The sequence below is a fragment of the Lepisosteus oculatus genome, chromosome 14, assembly GCF_040954835.1.
Source record: "Lepisosteus oculatus isolate fLepOcu1 chromosome 14, fLepOcu1.hap2, whole genome shotgun sequence".
In the NCBI taxonomy this organism is placed as follows: Eukaryota; Metazoa; Chordata; class Actinopteri; order Semionotiformes; family Lepisosteidae; genus Lepisosteus; species Lepisosteus oculatus.
In genome coordinates, this window is record NC_090709.1 from 52,436,472 (window position 1) to 52,457,476 (window position 21,005).

Consider the following 21,005-nt stretch of genomic DNA (forward strand, 5'->3'; position numbering starts at 1 on the left):
TGTGTAAACTGCATTTAATTGTGAAAACCTGGCTCTCTCTGAACACGAGCAAAGAGTTCTCACTCAACAGAAGACTGCGATGTGAGTAGTGTAATATAATGCACCTGGAGATGCCAGGGATTGAACCCGGGACTTCATACATGCAAAGCATGCGCTCTACCACTGAGCTACATCCCCGATGTAAAAGGCTATGGAACAGACTTAGAGATGTGCAAATGCTCACTGATCACACCACTCACGAAAAATGCCTGCAGTTTCCCACTTTCACGTTTCTTCTACTACAGAGTAAATTCATAGGAATGAAGAAATAAGGAAGGAAAAATAATCGCATCGAAGCTTAAAGAGACTGGGCACAAATTAATCTGTTATTTTTGTATCCAGTTACATGGGCGACGGTGGTTGATTCCCAGACGGGGGAGTGCTTTTTTTCTACCTCCTTACTCGACTGTCTTTCAGTTCTATTTTATTTGAAAGCTATTTGCATCTTTTAAGTGCTCTTGATTAAACTATGCATAGAAAAACAGCAGTACTGATGATTTAACGTAAAAGGGTGAAACAACGCCCCAACCACAGGAATGGTAACAGGAAGGATCGTGTTCTTATTTAATATGTCCTTTTGAGATGTCTTGTCAATGCACACAGGCGGTAGAGTTGAATAATTTACTTTTACTTCTTTCTATACCAGGAAGAAAGGAGCAGACTTTAACTTTAAGAGGCAAAAATGACACCTTGTCAAAGCTAATATTATTAAAATGACATCACAACAAAAGAGTGGAGCCTTGAGTGAATAAAGCCTTGAGTGGAGCCTTGAGCTTTCATTGGACGTCTGTGTCTCCATAACTTTGTAGGTGAGAGAGAGGAGTGTGATAATTTGCAGGTGCTTCTCGGAAGTGCGTTGGTGGTACAGGCGCCTTCCAAATAATTGAGTCAGGTTTGAATCCCAGCCAGTGCAAACCCAAATCTTTTCAAGATAATCTGTGGTCCGCTAACACATCTTTTGAAACACTACAACAGGTAACACCCCGTGTGAAACATCATGAGCATCTGTTAAACCTCTCTACCTGCCCGTTCCTAGCAGAGACATGCCGAGGGTCTAAAGGGACATTTTGAGCCATAGAAACATTTTATCATTCCATACTTTCCTGTGCAGTCAGGCCAGTTCCACTTTAACTGCGCCCAACAACGGAGGTCGTTTTGAAAACTACGAGAGTAAAGGCACACTGCACGTCTGCAGAACATCACGTCCGATTTTAAGGACAGCAACATCAGAGATTGGAAGCTAGGGAGTTTCAGGTCTGTGTTTTTATTATAGGTTCAAAAAAATCTGAATACCTTTTCAAGAAGTATTTCAGAATCCCAGTCAAATCCAGTACGAATGCTGCATAGATCTGCATTGTACAATTAGTATACTGTTTGTCCCTTGAATCAAACACGCCTTATGAAGCATTTCTAAAACAGGAGAGATTGTTAGGGAATGCGTCTTCCTGTAAAAATAAAATGACTTCAAGGGCACTATAAGCAGAGGTGCTCTACAGAAGAACTATAGCCAGAGATGCCAAAGAGGTCGAGATTTCACCACGTGAGAGAAAGCATCTCAGAAATGAAGTTGCGGTCGTTTCCACGCCTCATAAAACCACGTGGAGTAGAGTGACAAGATCTACTTGAATATTTTCGGTTTGTGAAATGAAACACTAAATGCACTACTGTAAATACAAGTAATGGACATTTAAAATAACCACAGTACAGCTAGAAGAGTGAAAGATAAAAGACTATTTAGAATGACTTTCACAACAGACTTAAGAACAGCACACCCGCCCGAACAGGGACTTGAACCCTGGGCCCTCAGATTAAAAGTCTGATGCTCTACCGACTGAGCTATCCGGGCTCTGAAGAAAGGCGACACTGTCTGGATCCTCGCGAGTCACGTGTCTCTTGTGCCGAAGAGCAGTCATACCTGACCCGTCTGGAATAACCACTGACAGACTTTATCCAGAAGCGACGGCACCACTCCCAGTAGAATGAGTGAGAAATACAGCATGACATGGGTAGTTAAGGGGCTCCCACAATCCATCTTTCCTCACATTACTGATTTTTTTCAATAGCATTTTGACCTTTTTTCACATTCAGATTTTTTTCACATTTAATAAAATCTTTTAATCAACAACATTAAAAAGAAAACAAATGGAACATTTTTTTGAACAATAATTAAAAAAAAAAACTTTCAATGCCTTGGTTGTATACGTGTGCACACCCTTTATAAAGGGAGTTGCAACAGTGCTGAAATGTAAAGAGCATTTCTGTAGAGAAAACAGCATTTTTTCTGCCTTGATGTTAAGCTTAGGGAGCCTGTCTTTTAGAAATTCTATTTTATAACACCTTGCACAGCCTCCCGGCAGACTAACAAATATTTTTTTGGAGAAATTGGCTCACACACCGGAAGACACTAACGTTTATTTACGTTAGAGTATGTAAAACTCAGGCTTTAACAGATGTTCATGATGTTTCACACGGGGAGTTACCTGTTGTAGTGTTTCAAAAGATGTGTTAGCGGACCACAAATTATCTTGAAAAGATTTGGGTTTGTACTGGCTGGGATTCAAACCCGACTCAATTATTTGGATGGCGCCTGTACCACCAACGCACTTCCGAGAAGCACCTGCAAATTGTCACAACCCTCTCTCTCACCTACAAAGTTATGGAGACACAGACGTCCAATGAAAACTAATCTTATTCACTCAAGGCTCCACTCTTTTGTTGTGATGTCATTTTAATTAATTTTAGCTTTGATAAGGTGTCGTTTTTGCCTCTTAAAGTTAAAATCTGCTCCTTTCTTCCTGGTATAGAAATAACATGTTCCATCTTTGTTTAAAAACACCACTAAAAGTAAATTATTCAGCTCTAACGCCTGTGTGCATTGACAAGACATCTCAAAAGGACTTATCAAATAAGAACACGATCCTTCCTGTTACCAACCTGTGGTTGGGGCGTTGTTTCACCCTTTTATTTTCTTCTACAATATTTGCAGACAGGGCTTTATCACTCGAGTTGTACAGAACAAGTGTGCATCGGTCCATGAAAATCATCAGTAGTGCTGTTTTTCTATGCATAGTTTAATCAAGACCACTTAAAAGATGCAAAAAGCTTTAAAATAAAACAAAATTGAAAGACAGTCGAGTAAGAAGGTAGAAAAAAAGCACTCCCCCGTCTGGGAATTAACCACCGTCGCACGTGTGACTGGATACAAAAATAATAGATTAATTTGTGTCCAGTCTCTTGAAGCTTCAATGCGATTATTTTTCCTTCCTTATTTCTTCATTCCCATGAATTTACTCTGTAGTAGAGGAAACGTGAAAGTGGGAAACTGCAGGCATTCTTCGTGAGTGGTGGATTGTGATCAGTGAGCATCTGGACAAGTCTGTTCCATTACCGTTTCCATCGGGGATGTATCTCAGTGGTAGCGCGCATGCTTTCTCTGTATGAGGTCCCTGCTTCAGTCCCTGGCATCTGCAGGTGTTTTATATTACAGTACTCACATCGCAATCTTCTTTTGAGTGAGAACTCATTGCTTGTGTTCAGAGAGAGCCAGGTTTACACAACTAAATGCAGGCACACTCGACGTGCTGCAGAATTGCGCTGCTGTTTTAAATGTACCTCATTTAGTTCTGTTAAATCCTAAATTATTTGAACTAATAATTAGTTCAAATTCAGGAAATCCAGAGATTGCTTCACACTTGCCGTGGCTGTTGCAGAAAACACCTGTTGAATCACCCCCGGGATTTCTTGAGAGATCGTTCAGCGAGCGAATCCTCCTTCTGAACTCCGCACTAAACTGAAAGGTTCACGAACTCCTCACTGCGTGTCCTGTACTGTTACGAGTGCTCTCACATCTGTAGATGTGAAACACTGCCATAAACACACTTTAAGCTTTTTCCGTTTGTTAAGGAAAATGCAAAAGAGCATGACAAGTATTGAACGTATAAAATATCCATGGCACAACTCGAGAAAGTACTGAAGGACTACACATCGACTTTTGATGATTACAACAGATTCAAGAAACACAACCGTCCGCACCTGGGTTTGGATCCTGAACGATAGAGTTAAAAGAACATAAGCGACGGATATGACCTATAAACTCTCTTAATTGTCTTATAGTTTATGAAATAAAACAATTTCTTAATAAATTCTAACTGTTGATAGACGATTTATTGAATTTTAACAAAATCACAATTACAAACTTTTTCGGTTAAACTGTTATTCACTTACTCTAACGTAAATAAACGTTAGTGTCTTCCGGTGTGTGAGCCAATTTCTCCAAAAAATATTTGTTAGTCTCTCGGGAGGCTGTGCAAGGTGTTAAGAAATAGAATTTCAGGCTCCCTAAGCTTAACATCAAGGCTGTTTTCTCTACAGAAATGCTCTTTAAATTTCAGCACTGTTGCAACTCCCTTTATAAAGGGTGTGCACACGTATACAACCAAGGCATTGAAAGATTGTTTTAATTATTGTTCCAAAAAATGTTCCATTTGTTTTCTTTTTAATGTTGTTGATTAAAAGATTTTATTAAATGTGAAAAAAAATCTGAATGTGAAAAAAATCAGTAATGTGAGGAAAGATGGATTATGGGAGCACCTTAACTACCCATGTCATGCTGTATTTCTCACTCTACTGGGAGTGGTGCCGTCGCTTCTGGATAAAGTCTGTCAGTGGTCATTCCAGACGGGTCAGGTATGACTGCTCTTCGGCACAAGAGACACGTGACTTGCGAGGATCCCGACAGTGTTAGCTTTCTTTCAGAGCCCGGATAGCTCAGTCGGTGGAGCATCAGACTTTTAATCTGAGGGCCCAGGGTTCAAGTCCCTGTACGGGTGGTTGTGCTGTTCCTAAGTCTATTGTGAATGTCATTCTAAATAGTCTTTTATCTTTCACTCTTCTAGCTGTACTGTGGTTATTTTAAATGTCCATTACTTGTATTTACAGTAGTGTATTTAGTGTTTCATTTCACAAACCGAAAATGTTCAAGTAGATCTTGTCACTCTACTCCACCTAATCATCTAAATTAAATCACAGTAGAGTACAGAACACGCAGTGAGGAGCTCACACAGTGAGTACTCTTGAATACGACAAGAGGAAAGGCACACTGCAACTCTGCAGAACATCACGTCCGAGTTTACAGTGACAGCAGAGGTTGGAAGCGACGTCGTTTTTTAATACTCGCTCGCTGAAGATCTCTCAAGAAACCTCGGTGGAGATTTAACGGGTGTCTAATAATCACGTTCAAAAAGATGACGATACGTTTTTTTTTAACTAGGTAGCCTTATTGGCAACACGGTGTGAGTAGATCTTAAAGCAGCTGCAGAGTACCCGTAATGGAAACACAGTGCTTTGAGTTCGGCTTTTCTTATTTCTTCTGCAGAACCAGTGGAATCGGAATATACTGATCCGCATAAGAAGCGCTTTCGGTTTCTGATCATTTTTATTGAGCGCTGCTCTAAGTACCACAGGCAAGATGGCTGGTGGTCTAAGGCGTTGCGTTCAGGTCGCAGTTAAGCCTGGAGACGTTTGTTAAAATCTCACTTCTAATAAAGAGGTCTTTCTCGTTAGAGTAGAAACAATAGAAGCCTTAAGCGGGGAAAAAATCACAACATCTCGCATTTCACGTGTTTAATGTTAACTGTCTCAGTGGTTGCCTCGGTGATTGATGGCTCTTCTCCCTCGCAGGGTGACGGCAAACTTCTTCAGAGAGGGAGTCTCCCACGCACGGCTTTTCTTTATCAAGAGCTGAGACAACAGAAACAGACTTCCAACTGACATGAATTACTTCTTGAGCGTTTATGACTGTCTTTAAAAGCTGAGAGCAGGTGAAAAAGTCTTTGGAAATGAGGCAATGACTGCTGACAGTAAACAGAACTGACGCTCAGCTGCAGACAAGCGCTCCTCGTTAGTATAGTGCTGAGTACCCCCGCTTGTTGCGCGGGAGACTGGGGTACGTTTCTGTGACAGGGCGCTGGTTTAATTTTTTAACAACCTGACTTCACTTAAAAAAGTATGTACTGTGTACGACGTTTCGGACTAGATAGTGCGGTAGAATATGGAGATCATCTCCAGCTTTGAGCTCAACTGCAACAAGAAGTCATGCTAAATGTAGTATAGTGAGTAGACATCGCGAGACAACAGAACGAGAGAGTAGAAGGCAGGAATATATGGTGTAAGGACGTGATCTGTGTAGTTGTTAAAATAATATAAAAACGTCTCTTTATTAAGATACACAACATTGAAGGCGACGAGAGATGAGTGCTTGACGGACTCAAAGCGAGTGCAGTGCAGATTTTAGTTCTCTTGCTGGTAGAAACGAACTTCTGAATTTTCGGACTTTTCGTTTAGCTTGCGCCATGGAAGATATGGTAGCCGCGCCGAGAAGCTTTGCTTATGCCCAGCTTTTTCCACCGCTTCTACTGAACCTCGGAGCCCCGGATTTGTATACGGAATACAAGATATGGATGGAGTCGTACAGATTTTTTTTAAATAGCCAGTGGATCTACAGAAGCTCAGGATGCCGTGAGACGTGCTACATTACTGCACTGTATCGGGGCTCCCATGCAGCGGATTTTCGCCAACCTCCCTGGAGAAAAAGACTGTAGCTGCTTTAGACGCTTCCTTTACACCGCGGAGAAATGTGGTTTAGGAACGGCATAAATTTAGCCAGAGAACTTAGTCTCAGGACGAATCTGTTGATGCTTTTGTGACTGAACTAAGAGAACTGGCTAAATCGTGTGACTTTGGAGTATTGGAAACTGACATGTTAAGAGATCAACTTGTGGAAAAATGTGCACATAAGAGACTATAAATTGCTGCAGGAGGAAGGGCTGACTTTAGAAAGAGCTCTTACAGTCGCTAGAATTCATGAAGCAGCTCAAGCAGAATCAAGAATGCTTTCTGACCACAGTGACAAAGTGACACTGAACGGGGCGCTCGCTCAAACTTTACAAACAAAAGCCGAGCAGCAGGACGCAGTCATGCTAGAGAAATAGAAGAACAGGGGACGGCTGACATTACATGTTACAGGTGCGGACTAACAATGCACAAAGCAGATGAATGCGGAGCGTGAACAGCAAAATGTCTATACTGCAAGAAAACAGGACATTGTGCACATGTCTGCAGAACATCACGTCCGAGTTTAAGGACAAGTATCCCTTTTATTGCTGTTGCTGCCTCCGGTTTACATTTGGCGATGTAAACCAGATTCAGAAAAAAATAATTTGAACAACCTTATTCCCATGCTTATTTGAAGGCGCGGTGGCCAAGTGGTAAGGCGTCGGTCTCGTAAACCGAAGAGCGTGGGTTCAAGCCCCACCCGTGCCAGTTTCACTTGTCATCGCTTTCCTTTAGTTTCAAAGTCTTAAAAAAACTCGCAATGTAGGCATCTCAATAGTAAGAGAACATAACTGTCGCCAGTGATTAGTATTCTTGCATATCCTGCCTTGTTTTTTTAGTCGACAAAGCTTGTTTCTCTTCACACCCATCTTCCGAATGATCGCCTCAGCATTGGGAAGGAACGTGCGCTTGGTACAGCCCCCGACTCCATGGTCTGATCACAAACAGATCGGGTGAGCTGTCAGTCAGGTTGGAAGTAACGTTCGAAAGCACTAAAAATCTGACTTAGGAACAAGAAGACCATGTTTTTTTAAACGAGTAAACGATAAAATAATATACTGCCTGCAAGACTATGTCAAGTTCAAGTTCAAGTTTAAAGTTCAAGTTTATTGTCATTATACTCATACACAGGTATATGGTATAACGAAATGCTATTTAGCTAGCTCTCGGACATAAGTAGTACAAAGAAAAAAACACAACAACAATACAATTGTATAACAAAAGAAAGACAGAGACAACAGCCGATGTCAAAAAAAACAACAGGCAGCGTGCAAAACAACAAAAAGGTAACAGGTTATGTGCAAAAACACGCATCAAAAGAATGAAATAAAGGGATAGAAATGATGGGGAGTGAGCTTTTGACATGTATGGTAGAGGCAGATTTTCAATGTGTGTTTGGGTTTTTGGTAAGAAAGAAGGCACTGTGAGGTTCAGATCATAGGTGAGAGGTGAGGAGAGAGTGAGAGAGGCTGGGAGTTTAATAGTTTGATAGTGCGGGGGTAAAAACTGTTTCTGAGTCTAGTAGTCCGGACCCGAATGCTCCGGTACCGTTTTCCATGTCAGACTAAACGCCACAAATTGTTAGTCCAGTCGTATCAATCGTCCTAAAATTACGGAAAATCGGATGCGACTGGTGCAGGCAGCACCTATTTCTTCAGGATAGTCGAGCGGTTTAAAACAGTAAATTCACAGTTTCGTGTCTTTTAAGTTTTGTGTTTCACTCTCCAAATAGAGGCACGGGTTCAAATCCCACTCCCGACAATCAGGCGTTTTACCCTGTCTTTTTTACCTGCCTTTACACTGTTTCAGTCTTGTTGTGCTCGCTGACAATCACAGTACGAGGAAAACGGAGAAACTGCTTAGCAAAAACATAACGGACAGAAAAAAGCTTCGTAAACACGTGAATGTGATTAGCAGCAGTAAGGTATGTATTCAAATGTTTAAGGCTGATTTATAACAGCAGCAGAAGAAAGGTGCAGCCTTTGTGAGAATTTGCGGGTTTTTATGCTGCTTGGACTTCTTTCAAGCCTATGAAGTGACCCCCGTTTTATTTTCATTTTCAAACTTCAGAACCGAATAACAAAGAGGTTTCATGAGTGACAGCATTCCGTTCCAAATACCGTTTCCACGATGTATTCAGCGACGGGAATGAAATATTTTAGTGCTGGCTCAAATGCGAGGAATTTCAGAAAAACCTGGAAAAGCAACGCTTGCAGTAAATGACAAATGTAATGCGTGTAGTCAGCATAAACAGAACAACGCAATGCTCTGTAAAAACGATCTGAAGCCGCAATTACTCTTTTATCTCGGGCAGTTCATTCCGATACGTTTCCGCAGAATAAATGAAATGCCGAGCTCCAAACATGTTGTTGCCATTATTGTTACTCCTGCTGCTGTAGTTTTAAGCTTTAATCAGTGGGTATGTAATGTTGTAAAAGGGCTGGACTACTTTGTTCAGTCCAAATTCCACTATGTGAATTCCACTATGCTTTTTTAATATAAGCATTAACAATACAATGCGTGCTCAAAAACCGTTACTTATAGCTTAAGAAACGGCAGTGTTTTGACAAAGTGTGGTATTCGAACAGAAAATGCTGAAGTGTTTAATACTTGCTTGTGAGCAGATCTCCCTCGTTTTAGACAAACTCTTGTTCGGCTGATGATTTCAGATCAAAATCTGAATCAAGTGGAAAGAAAGCTGAATTACGCTGGGTACTGGGTATCACTGTTATGCCATCAGGTCATGCTAGGAGGATTGGGGGGATCAAATTGACACAGAGGGACCCAATGTGGGGGCTGAACCCACAGTTCTGAGATTAAGAGATCTTGCTCTATGGACTGCGCCTATATAACTCTTGTGCTCCAGCAGTAATGTTTCTGGGTGTGGATGAACATGACATTATAGACTGACAGCAGGAAGACGTGGCCCACAGGCAGTGACAGTATCGCTATATTTGGCTGCAGTCTATTGTGTTGAGAGCAGCATTAACTTTCCTGCAGAGATGGGAGTGCCTTTAATACAACTCTTTCAATCGGACAGAGTAACAGGAACTGACCTAAAGTTTCGGCTGTGGATCCATCTCCACATGGGGGACAGTAAAATAGGGATGAAGTAATGTTTCTGGTTGTGGATGAACATGACATAATAGACTGCCAGCAGGAACACGTGGCCCACAGGCAGTGACAGTATTGCTATATTTGGCTGCAGTATATTGTGTTGAGAGCAGCAATAACTTTCCTGCAGAGATGGGAGTGCCTTTAATACAGCTCTTTCAATCGGACAGAGTAACAGGAACTGACCTAAAGTTTCAGCTGTGGATCCATCTCCACATGGGGGAAAAAGACAGTAAAATTGCGATGAAGAAACAGAAAGATTTGTGCTCGCTGCAAAGTAGGAAAGAGGTGGTCAGACACATGAAACAGCTTGGTGATAATTTGCAGCGACAATTTTATGTTATTTAGTACACGGATTTCTCTTCATGTTCCTTAAGATGTGTAATTTGTATGTTGGTTGTATGAGAACAGTTTCTCCTAAAGTCCTGTCAATTGATAGTGGAGAGCTAGCTGGTGCACATCTTCAAGAAGACTCTCTTTAAGGCGATTACAAGTTTCTCGAACAAATCTGTGTCATATTTTTAAAATAGTTTAGCTAATGAGCAACGAGAGTACAAATAAATTCTCCCACCCTCCATTTGAAGATAAAACTCCATGTGCGAGTCAAAGTTTCCTTGAAGCTACTGATGTTCGTCATTATTGGACATTCCCGATGATATTGACTAAGAAGCTCAATTTTTACGTGTTGTAGTTCAACATGTGCAAAACATTCGTATCCCCTGCAAATATCGGCAAGGTCAGTGATATTCTCAACAATTTGTGCCATTGCAATTCGTGCGATTGGTGCCATACTTTTTCGAAATGTATACTGACATGCCAGGATCAGAGGGTCATATTTAAAAAACTGGTGCATTAAAATTTCTTGTACTTCAGGATTTTGATAGTCTGTTACATTGTCTTTCACACGTCAGAACTGTGAGACATTTTCATAATCGGGGGGAAGGCCGTAGCAATAAGCAGAAAGTGCAGTTACCTTTTCCCAGTGTAAGTCCCTGTTGTGGTGAGTTTTTAAAATTGGTTTGCGATTTTCTGAAATATATTCCATACAAAAATATAAATTGGACAGTCGCTATTTATTTGGATATTCCCGTTCAGTGAAGATGTCTACAGTATTCCAGCCGGATTAGTACTGATCGAAGAGAGCCATCTACAGGCGAAAGGCGACATAACATCACAGCAGCACCATTTAAGGTGGAACGAAAAACACGCATAAGAAGCTGGCGAATAAGAAGCCAATTTAAGCCTCGTAGCAGACCCTTGGAGGCACGCTCAAAATAATCATCTTTCCAAGTACTTAAGAGTCATATTTAGATCGCTTTACTGCAATTTTATTTGATTGATGGGAGATGTGAAGCCATCGAGCCTGTACTGCACTTTCACATTGAAATTGAAGCCATTTCTCATGCTTTCTCTCAGTTTCGGGGCTGCAATTGAGTGTAAAGGAGGCGACTTGAAATTGAAACGTGTAATCACCTTACAGAGGGTCTTCACGACGGGGTGCGTCAGCTAGTTCTCCATTATTGTCAGTTTACTGGACTTCTGAAGAAACCTATCTACAGCGAAGATACAAACTGCACAGTTTAAGGCACATGAAGAGAAATCTGTTTGCTGATTGACTCAAAAAATGTCAATACAAATAATCTGCCAGGCTGATTTACTTGTCTGACCACCTCCCTCAGTTCCCCTTTGCTGTTAGCACAATTCTTTCAGTTTCTTTTCTTGTATTTTCCTTGCTATTTTAGTGTTCCCCATGTATAGATGGATCCACAACCGAAACCGTTTTCACCCTATGTTTCTTCACACCTTGCACAGCTCCAGTGGTGCAATTGGTCAGCACGCGGTACTTATACAACAGTGCACAGCGGAGTTATACCGAGGCTGTGAGTTTGTGCTTCACCTGGAGCAGTGTCTTTAGCTACTGAGAGCAACTGTCGAGTTTAGATACTGTTAGGTATTTGATGGAGATAAATTAACATCAAACGAACAAGTAAAGATTTATTTCGATTCACAATCAAAGAAGGCTCCACAGCTGAAACGTTGTGTTTACTTCCATTTTCAGCATGGAATAAACCTATACTTTTCCATTTGCAGCCCACGCATGCTGTGATGCAGCTCCCTACTTAAATTACTATCAGCTATGTACCTCCAGTTGACCTGTACACAAATATATGAGAGAGGTCTACTGAGACGAGAGGAGCACTGAAGATTTGATAAAGCTCTCGCATTAGATTCTGTGTTTATGTTGTTCCCCAGATTTGTTTTTAATGTTCTTTCTCTTTTGAAGTTGTTGCGTTTGTTTTTTTTTTCTGATTGGTAGCTACAATGGGTCAGTTGCAACAAACTGGCTGCTGAAATCTGTCAGCAGCTCTGTAGCAAACCTGTTCTCAATTGCAACAAACCTAAAATAACAGCTGCTCCCCATTAGATGTTTCTAAAGTAGGAGACTAAGCAGACGAAGTGGAACAAAAGATTACATTGGGACTGTCCTGAATGTAGTGGAAATAATATCGTCATTAAGTAATGAACAATTGCTTTCCAGACACTACAATTATTCACAAGGAATTTTATCAATACATATTTTATTAATAAAAGTGTAATATCTTAATAATCAACTTTAATGTTATCTTTATTAGTAGCTGTATTACAGGTAATGCATGCACAGACTTTATTATACTATAATCAATTTTCAGGTATCCCGGGGAGAGAACTGAAGTGAAGGAAATACATATTTAAAAGGGGTGTAAGTCTTAAATGTGTTCTGTCACATAGGGGTGTTAATTGAATAGATTTGTTGTAATATTATTTGACTCTACACTTGTGTTTCTCAGGAGACAGCATTAATATTGGGGATTTGCGGATACAGATAATAAGTTGTACTATACAGGCAAATGTATGGTTACCTTAATGAAAAAAACTCTTATCATTACCCTTTTCAACATTATTATTTAAGACAGTCTTTCAGAACAGTATTCTCGTATTAGTGGCTATAGTCTAATGATAATGGTGGTGAAACAGGCGAAATGTGCGGAAAGAATTGGAGATGGAACAGGAGACTCATCCAGTCGATAGAAAGCTTGGGTAGGACTGCACAAACACCGTGCCAGTGCTTAGTAGCGTCATTTAAAAATAATACGTGGTTTAACAAATTCAACTGCTCTTCTGTGAGCTCAGCTCCACTACTAGTAATACATTGCCCAAATTTTCAAATTAGATACATGTGTTTTCTACGTGTATGTAATTGGTACTTTTTTGTTTTAACTGATTTAAAATATAATCTGTATAAAACAGACAAAGGGTTTATGTGTCGCGCTGAAATTCACACACAAGTAAGGAAAGATATTGCGCCCAGGAAGAAATCCAGAGTGGAGACGCCAGCGATTGAAAACAACCACATACAGCCTGTATGTGCTCTACCACTGAACAAACTTCCGACAACTACTGTATCTTTATCTGCAGCACTTTCTTTTAGGAAGAGTGAGGAGTCTACAAGCCTAGAAAATAAGACAACTAAGTGAACGACAAATTTTCACTTTTTGATTAAAGAACATAAAAAACACCTTTCTTCCAGCCAAATTCAAACCAGAGAACAAAGAGTTCCCAGCTGTTTCCACTATATTCCTCCGCTCTTACAACTGAGTTATCGAAAACACAGGAAGCCCACCTTTTGTCTTACATAAAGCACAATGTAGTGCAGCGGTCCTATTTATTTAAAACCCAGTTCGAAATCAAATCTCATTCCCATAGTCCTGTTTAGTTTGAATTTAAGCAGTTGTAGCAGCAATGCTTGGTAATAAGACAGAATTAAGCGTTGCTGTGCTTTCCTTAATGAGGCCCCATCTCACTCTCCATCTCTGTGGTTCAGCCACAGAGAAAGTATTCATGCAGGCTGATTTAAGATGTTTTCTTTTGATAAGGGACAGCTCCCAAACGGGGATGCACTTAGATAAGCCTGGCTATCATGATCAATGGTCATCCATTGGCGCCTATCTGTCTAGGGAGTGCCAAATGGACATCTGGACTGCATTCCTAAGTGTCAGGAGTATGTGACTCGTATCTCACCTTGATCAACCAATCAGGGACTGGCAGGGTCAGGTAATACCATGTTGGTCTCCAATGCCCGCCAAACTCTCAACCAATCAGAACACATCTGTGTCTTGGTCAAAAAGGGAGCGCAAGCTCAGATCAGGGCTCTCCTTGGCCATTTTCGCGCATCCTCAGAGACAATCACGTGACAAAGGCTGTTGTCTGCAAAGGGACTTGGACTTTGTTCTAAGCGCGGGGCCGAGGATCCTGTACGTACTCAGAATTCTACCAACGTGAACGCTCCGCTTGATCAACGGCAGCCCACAGTTGGACCCTCGTCGACAACCTGAATAGCTTATTCAGAAGCAGCGCTGGACCGGGAACGAACCAGCTTCTTCCCGGGCAAAAGAGTGACTTCTGAGGACTTGCGGTCACACTCTGTGCATAGATACTTTCTACTAGCCAGCCGGACTGCTGGTAGATCCCCTCGGAGCAACAACTGCCCTGCACGCCGCGGTTAGATTCCTCCGTCCGTCCAACTCCGAGCTGCACCTCGACTGGTTGGCCGGTAGCCAGAGGACGCTGGGACAACGCCCATTGGACAACCGCTGGAACCGAGGCTGCAACAGAGCCTGTCAGCTGGTTTGGTGTTCGTGCCGGGAAATTCCAAATCTATACACAGTGGATAAGTAAACTCCATGTTCTACATTGCGTCTCGAGAATTCAATTGTACCTCAACACAAGTTGTTATCAATTTAATTCATGAGTATTGCATTTACTTCCGAGTTTAGAGTAACAGTGGGTAATAACACTAATTAGCGATTTGGTAACTGAACGATATATATTGACATATATTCTCTGTTGTGTATCTCTTTGTGTTTGCATCTCTTCGAGATTATATACCTTGTATATTGATAACCCTCACAGTAAGGTCTGCCGCTTGTATCCAGGCAGACTGGTATATTTTTGGAGCAAAATTTATATTAATCACTGTATCTCGTGTATTGAACCCGTGTGTGTGCGTTGTTAGTTGTTCTGACGATTGATTTTCTAAAAGCCACAACGAACCACCTCGTGATTACTGCTACAATTAATAATTGTCTCAGTAAACCCATCAAACCTCTACACAGCTAAGGAAGAGTAGCTCGGAAAATACCCAACTCAACAAGCGAGCGCGTTGGTTGCTCTTGCTCTTAATGCAAGGAGCTGTTTTTTATTTTGCATTAATTATTATTAACCAGAAACAGCTGCACAACTGGTCGCATTTGTGATTGTCACTTCTCTGCTTCAGCAAGGTCAATAAAAGACTCTGAAAGTAGTAGAGAAAAACTGAATTAAAATCATATTAGCAATTCTGAGCGATATCTGCATACAGGCAATCCAATAAGAACGTTGAAATCTTTGAATATCATCTCTCTATATATTGCGCTGCTTTTTACTTGGAGTAAAACTATTGGATTGAAGGGTTAAAATGTATTGTTGTTATTTGGAGAAATCAATGAACTCTTGATTTTATATGTTTTAAAAGACGGTCATGCGCACAGAAAAAAGACAGTGCTGATTATTTTTCTGGAGACGGAGCACTGATGGCCTATCCGAGCCAATTGATAAAGCCCACCCAGTGGATACTCTAGCAGAACGTGGAAGAACGTTCACCATTGTAACCAAGGCAACCACAGGAACAACATCAAGAAGCACAGTCAATTCCCCATTTAAATCTTTCGTGTAAGGTATGCCATGTGAAAGCATGAAGTTAATCCCCTGATCTCTTTTGAACATGGACAAGGTATTTCTGATGGAGCGCAATGAGCAAAGATTTAATAAGCTACTCCTGCCGATGATTCAGCATAAAGAAGTAAAAGCTTCACAAACAAAAGCAGCTCGCTACCATAGCCAATATTAAATGTACTTGGCGGCACATTACCATTTGCACTGGCTCAAAAGTGGTCTCGGCAGACGTTGTTCCCTACTTAACGTAGCGCCAAAGAGCATTTCCATTGAGAAAAAAAAAAATCTTTCTTGATGTTAAACATAGAGAGCCTGCCTTTTAGAAGTTCTCCCTCTAAACACCTTGTGCAGCCTCCCGACAGACTAACAAAAAGCGCCTTTTCACCAACTCAATTTATAATACGCCCCTCAAAACTCACAACCGAATAACAATCCATCCGTATATTTGATTTCCAAGATCCATTCAAGGCAACTTGGGTCTTCGCAAGCAAATAATTTCAGGGAAGAACCTCAGTTTAGTCAACTACTGGTGCATTCAGCACACCACTTGCTTTCGCTTGTCAGGGTGGCCGAGTGGTCTAAGGCTCCAGACTCAAAGACATGTGTCTTTCCAGCTGGCTTGGGTGTTCTGGTCTCCAAATGGAGGCGTGGGTTCAAATCCCACTCCTGACAGCGTCTGTTTTTACCTCTCTTGAATTGTTCCAGTGCTAGCTGACAGTGAATGACTGAAATATAAAAGCAGCAGAAGAAAGCAAGCAACTCAGTGCAATTTGTGAGTATTCTGCACTGTTAAAATGCACAGGTTTTCATACTTTTTGGAATTCGTAGCTCAAGAAGTGACTCCTGTTTCATTTTCTATTCACCAACTCGATTTGCATTCCGCCCCTCACACCTCACAACAGAATAACAAACGGCTTCATGTGCCACAGCATTCCCCTGTAGATTCGGTTTGCACTATGAATTAGGCGACCCCGAATGAAATATTTTAGTGTTGGCTCAAATGTGAGGAATTTCATGAACCCTCAAAAAGGAACGCTTGCAGAAAATGCCAGCAATTCAAAGCGTGTAGGCAGCATGAACAGACCAATTCTGCAATTTCTTTTATCGCGGGCGGTGCTTTCCGAGTCGATGGCTCTGCATTAGAAATGAGAAGTCCTGAACTCTAAACACGTTCTTGCCATAACTGCTACTCCTGCTGCTACTCCTTCGTCCTCGAAAAAAGAAAAGACAGGCATGTTTTGAGTCTCAAAATGATCTTCTGGATCCACAAGAAACATGTAAATTTGATTGATTCCGCAGTATTTTGGATGTACTGTACTTATAACTTCCATCGAAGAGAGATTTCATCAGTTGCATGAAATTGAAACTTTCGACTTTTTGTCTGGTATTGAAAATATGTTAAAAAAATATAAACAATTTTCTAACGAACAACTCATGAAGTATTGCCAGGATCTATATTTAGCATTCGGTAGTGATAACACTGCTGATATTGATTGAGTAGAAATCTATGATGTATTGACAGCTTCATCTGAAGCGAGAAGTCCTAGAACGCCATCTATGAAGTTTTAGGATTCATACCAAGAAATGCCTTTTGTTTCCCACCCCAACTGCTGCTTTTGCATTACACATTATGTGAACATTACCAGTTTTGGTAGCTTCTGGGCACGATTTTCCTAAACTGAAACTTATTACAAAATTCTTTAAGATGAACCATGTCCAAAAATTGTAAATCAGGACTAATTTTAATATTAAATGAAATTACTACAGAAGAAAAGGTTTAACTGAAATATGAATAAGACTATGCAAGCCTAAAAAATAGAAAAATTCAATTTATATAACTTATTTTTTTATTTTTTGAGAAATGGGCTCACACACTGGAAGACAATAACGTTTCTCTTCGTTAGAGTATGTGAATAACAGTTTAACCCCAAATGTTTGTAATTGCGATTCTGTTAAAATTATATAAATCGTAAGAAATTATTAAGAAAGTAAGAAATTGTTTTATTTCACAAACTATAAGACAATGAAGAGAGTTTACTTCGCTTTTGTTCTTTTAACTTAAGAGTTCAGGGTCCAAATCCATCTGCGGACGGTTGTGTTTCTTGAATTTCTTGTAATCATCAAAAGTCGTTGTTTTGGGCTTCAGTTTTTTCTCGAGTTATACCATGGATATTTTATACAATCAATACTTTTCATATTCTTTTGCATTTTCCTTCACATACAGAAAAAGTTCAAGGTGTTCATGTCACTGTGCTGCACATTTACGCTGGACCACCTGTAACAGTACAGGACACACAGTGAGGAATTCATGCAGCTTTCAGCTCAGTGCCGAGTCCAGAGGGAGGACTCGCTCGCTGAATGATCTCTCAGGAAATCCCGGAAGAGATTCAGAAGGCTCTCTATGAACACGATCAAAGAGTTCTCACTCAACAGAAGATTGCGATGTGAGTACAGTAATATAAAACACCTGAAGATGCCAGGGATTGAACCCCGGACCTGTGGAGCAGTAAGTGACTTGTAGCGCTGACAAAAGAAATACTTACATAAAGTGCTTTTACTGACCATATTACAAATCACAGGAAGTAAGGTCTTAAAACATTGGGCAGTAGTGGGATTTAAACCCACACCCCTGAGAGAGTGGAGCCTAAAATCCAGCATATTAGACCATTCAGCCACACTACCTCTGGCCCCATCTCCTTTCCTCTCGTTGCTGAGTATAGGTGCCTTCATGCAATTGAGCCAGGTTTGAATCCCAGCCAATGCATCTCCAAATCTTTTCAATAGAATCTGTGATCTTGTAGCACATCCTCTGAAACAAGCAATCGAAATTGGAAACGTCTTCTTCAACACTGAAAAGCTCAATTAGGACGAAGCAGTTGTACACAGGACAGCAGTAATATAATAATAATAATAATAAACTTTATTTTATATAGCGCCTTTAAAGGTGGCTTCTCAAAGCGCTTTACAGGATGACAATAACAATAAATAAGAAGACTACAACAATAAATAAGACAATTTCACAAGAGGACACAATTATAATTACAACAATACAACAATAAAAATAGAGGAGACCGTGGAAGATGGTATTAAGAAGAGCAGAGGGGTGAAGAATGGAACCAGTTAAGTAAAGGCTTTTCTGAAGAAGAAGGTTTTGAGTCTGGATTTGAAGGAGTTTAGAGAAGGTGACTCTCTAATATCCTTGGGCAAAGAGTTCCAGAGCTTGGGGGCATAGCAGGAGAAGGCCCTGTCGCCCATACAATGTAGACGGGCTTGGGGGACAGTAAGGAGGGCAGAATTTGAAGAGCGGAGGTTGCGAGGTGGGGAGTAGGGCGATAAAAGTTCAGACAGGTATTGAGGTGCCAAGCCATGTAAAGCCTTGTAGGTGAGCATGAGGATTTTAAAGTCTACGCGGAATTTGACCGGAAGCCAGTGCAAGGACTCCAGGATAGGAGTAATGTGAACACTTGTACTAGACCTGGTCAGGATTCTGGCTGCTGAATTTTGGACATACTGCAGCTTGTTCAGAGTAGATTTAGATACACCAGGGAGCAGAGCATTGCAGTAGTCAATTCGGGAGAATACAAATATGTTGATCAGCTATTCAGCCACAGTTAATGATAGCATAGGGCGTAGTCTTGCGATATTTCTAAGGTGAAAAAAAGATGTTTTGACAGTATGCTGTACATGTGGGTCGAATGTTAAGCCAGAATCGAATATAACCCCAAGGTTTTTCAATTTTGATTGAAGCTCTAGTACAGAGCCATCTACAGACAGGGTTACAGGACTGGCTTTACGAAGTTGATGGGGGGTACCAATAAGCATGACTTCAGTCTGTCACAGTTAAGATGAAGGAAGTTTTGAGTCATCCAAATTTTTATGTCAGAGATGCAATTAGATAGAATAGAGATTCTATCTAATAGAGATTCTATCTAATAGTACCATATGTGTTCTTGATTAATTCAGGCTCATTCTCAGTGGTTCTTGCTCACCAAATATCTTAAAAGCTGAGGAGGAATGCTACGAAAAATACTAATCAAAATTCAAAATAATAATCATTATTAACCAGAAATGCAGAAAAACTGGTCACAATTGTGATTATGTCGCTTCTCTGCTTCAGCAAGGTCAATAAAGGACTCTCTGAAAGTAGTAAAGCACTAAAGCACTGCAAAACTGAATTCAAAATCATATTAGGAATTTTGAGTGGTGCCTGCTTACATGCAATCCAATACGGATGTTGTCTTTAAATAAGAACTCCCTATGTTTCCCTGCCTTTTCCCTGGAGTGAAACTATTGGATTGAAGGAATTCTTATGACAGGTTTACAAGGTGCCGTTGATATTTGGATAAGTCTATGAACTCGTGATTTTTATATACTTTAAATAACGGCCATACACACAGAATAAAATGACAGTACTGATGATTTTTCCTGAGATGAAGCACAGCTTATCTTTCCAAGACTGCTTATAAAGGCAAGCCAGTTGATACTTTAGCAGAACATGGAAAAACGTTCAGCTTCGTAACCAACAAATTCCCCATTTAGATCTGACATGTGAGGTATGCTTTGTGATTGCTTGAAGTGAAACCCACAATCTCTTTTGAACTTAGACAAGTTATTTCTGATGGAGCGCTATGCGGAAAGACATAATCAGCTCTACCCCTGAGGATGACTCGACTTGAAAATGCAGAACATTAACGTTTCACAGAAAAAAGGAGCACAACCGACATTAAAATTGAGGGCGCACTGTGATTTGCACTGACTCAAAAGTGATCTTGGTAGACAAACTTCCCTGCTGAAGGTGGAAACGATAATTTGTGTTGAGAAGAAGAAACACTTTTTTCTCCCTGCTTTGATGTTAAGCTGATAAAGTAGCTTTTAACACATTGCTCCATTTGGTGGTTGTAACACAAAAACTCTTAGCATCAGTGGGATTCAAGCCCACACCCCAAAAGAGACTGGAGCCTTAATCCAGCACCTTAGACCGCTCGGCCACGCTACCCGCTGTGTGCTGTCTCTTTGTCTCATTACTTGCCCGGAGGAAGCCGGGTGGGTTTTGCTCTTGTCGCCCGAATTAGTGGCGTTATGACAGTGGAACCGACTGCACCTGCTTTTTCTGAGATGCTTCCCCTCTCATGGCGAGATCTCGACTTCTTTAACACCTCTGGATAAAGATCTTCTGTGGAGCAGGTTTCAGACCTCTGCATACAGCACCCTTGATGTCATTTTATTTTTACAGCAGACGCATCCAGATAAAATGCCAGATAAAAGCCATTTCTCATCCTTTCTCTTAGTGGTGGAGCTATGGCATGTAAATGAGGCAACTTGCAAGGCGAGCAGGCTCGGTGCACACCGAACGCAGATGTCTCAGAGCAGTTGAGACGTGTCCAAGTGGCTGTCAAAGGACAACACTTTGCCGGTGCCGTGACTGAGTTGGCTAAAGCGCCTGTCTAGTAAACAGGATATCCTGGGTCCGATTCCCAGCGGTGCCATTC

At 41.0% G+C, this 21,005-nt stretch overlaps 5 non-coding genes across 5 annotated transcripts; 3 read left to right on the top strand and 2 right to left on the bottom strand.

Annotated features, from left to right (window-relative positions):
* Positions 1-105: 105 nt before the first annotated feature.
* On the bottom strand, positions 106-177 carry trnaa-ugc (transfer RNA alanine (anticodon UGC)). The gene has a single exon. It is a non-coding gene; the product is annotated as a tRNA-Ala (tRNA).
* A 1,635-nt stretch (positions 178-1,812) lies between these two features.
* On the bottom strand, positions 1,813-1,885 carry trnak-uuu (transfer RNA lysine (anticodon UUU)). The gene has a single exon. It is a non-coding gene; the product is annotated as a tRNA-Lys (tRNA).
* Positions 1,886-4,795: 2,910 nt separating this feature from the next.
* Positions 4,796-4,868, top strand: trnak-uuu (transfer RNA lysine (anticodon UUU)). Its single transcript has one exon. It is a non-coding gene; the product is annotated as a tRNA-Lys (tRNA).
* Positions 4,869-7,287: 2,419 nt separating this feature from the next.
* Positions 7,288-7,359, top strand: trnat-cgu (transfer RNA threonine (anticodon CGU)). Its single transcript has one exon. It is a non-coding gene; the product is annotated as a tRNA-Thr (tRNA).
* Positions 7,360-16,075: 8,716 nt separating this feature from the next.
* Positions 16,076-16,188, top strand: trnal-caa (transfer RNA leucine (anticodon CAA)). Its single transcript has 2 exons — positions 16,076-16,113; positions 16,143-16,188. It is a non-coding gene; the product is annotated as a tRNA-Leu (tRNA).
* Positions 16,189-21,005: the final 4,817 nt, after the last annotated feature.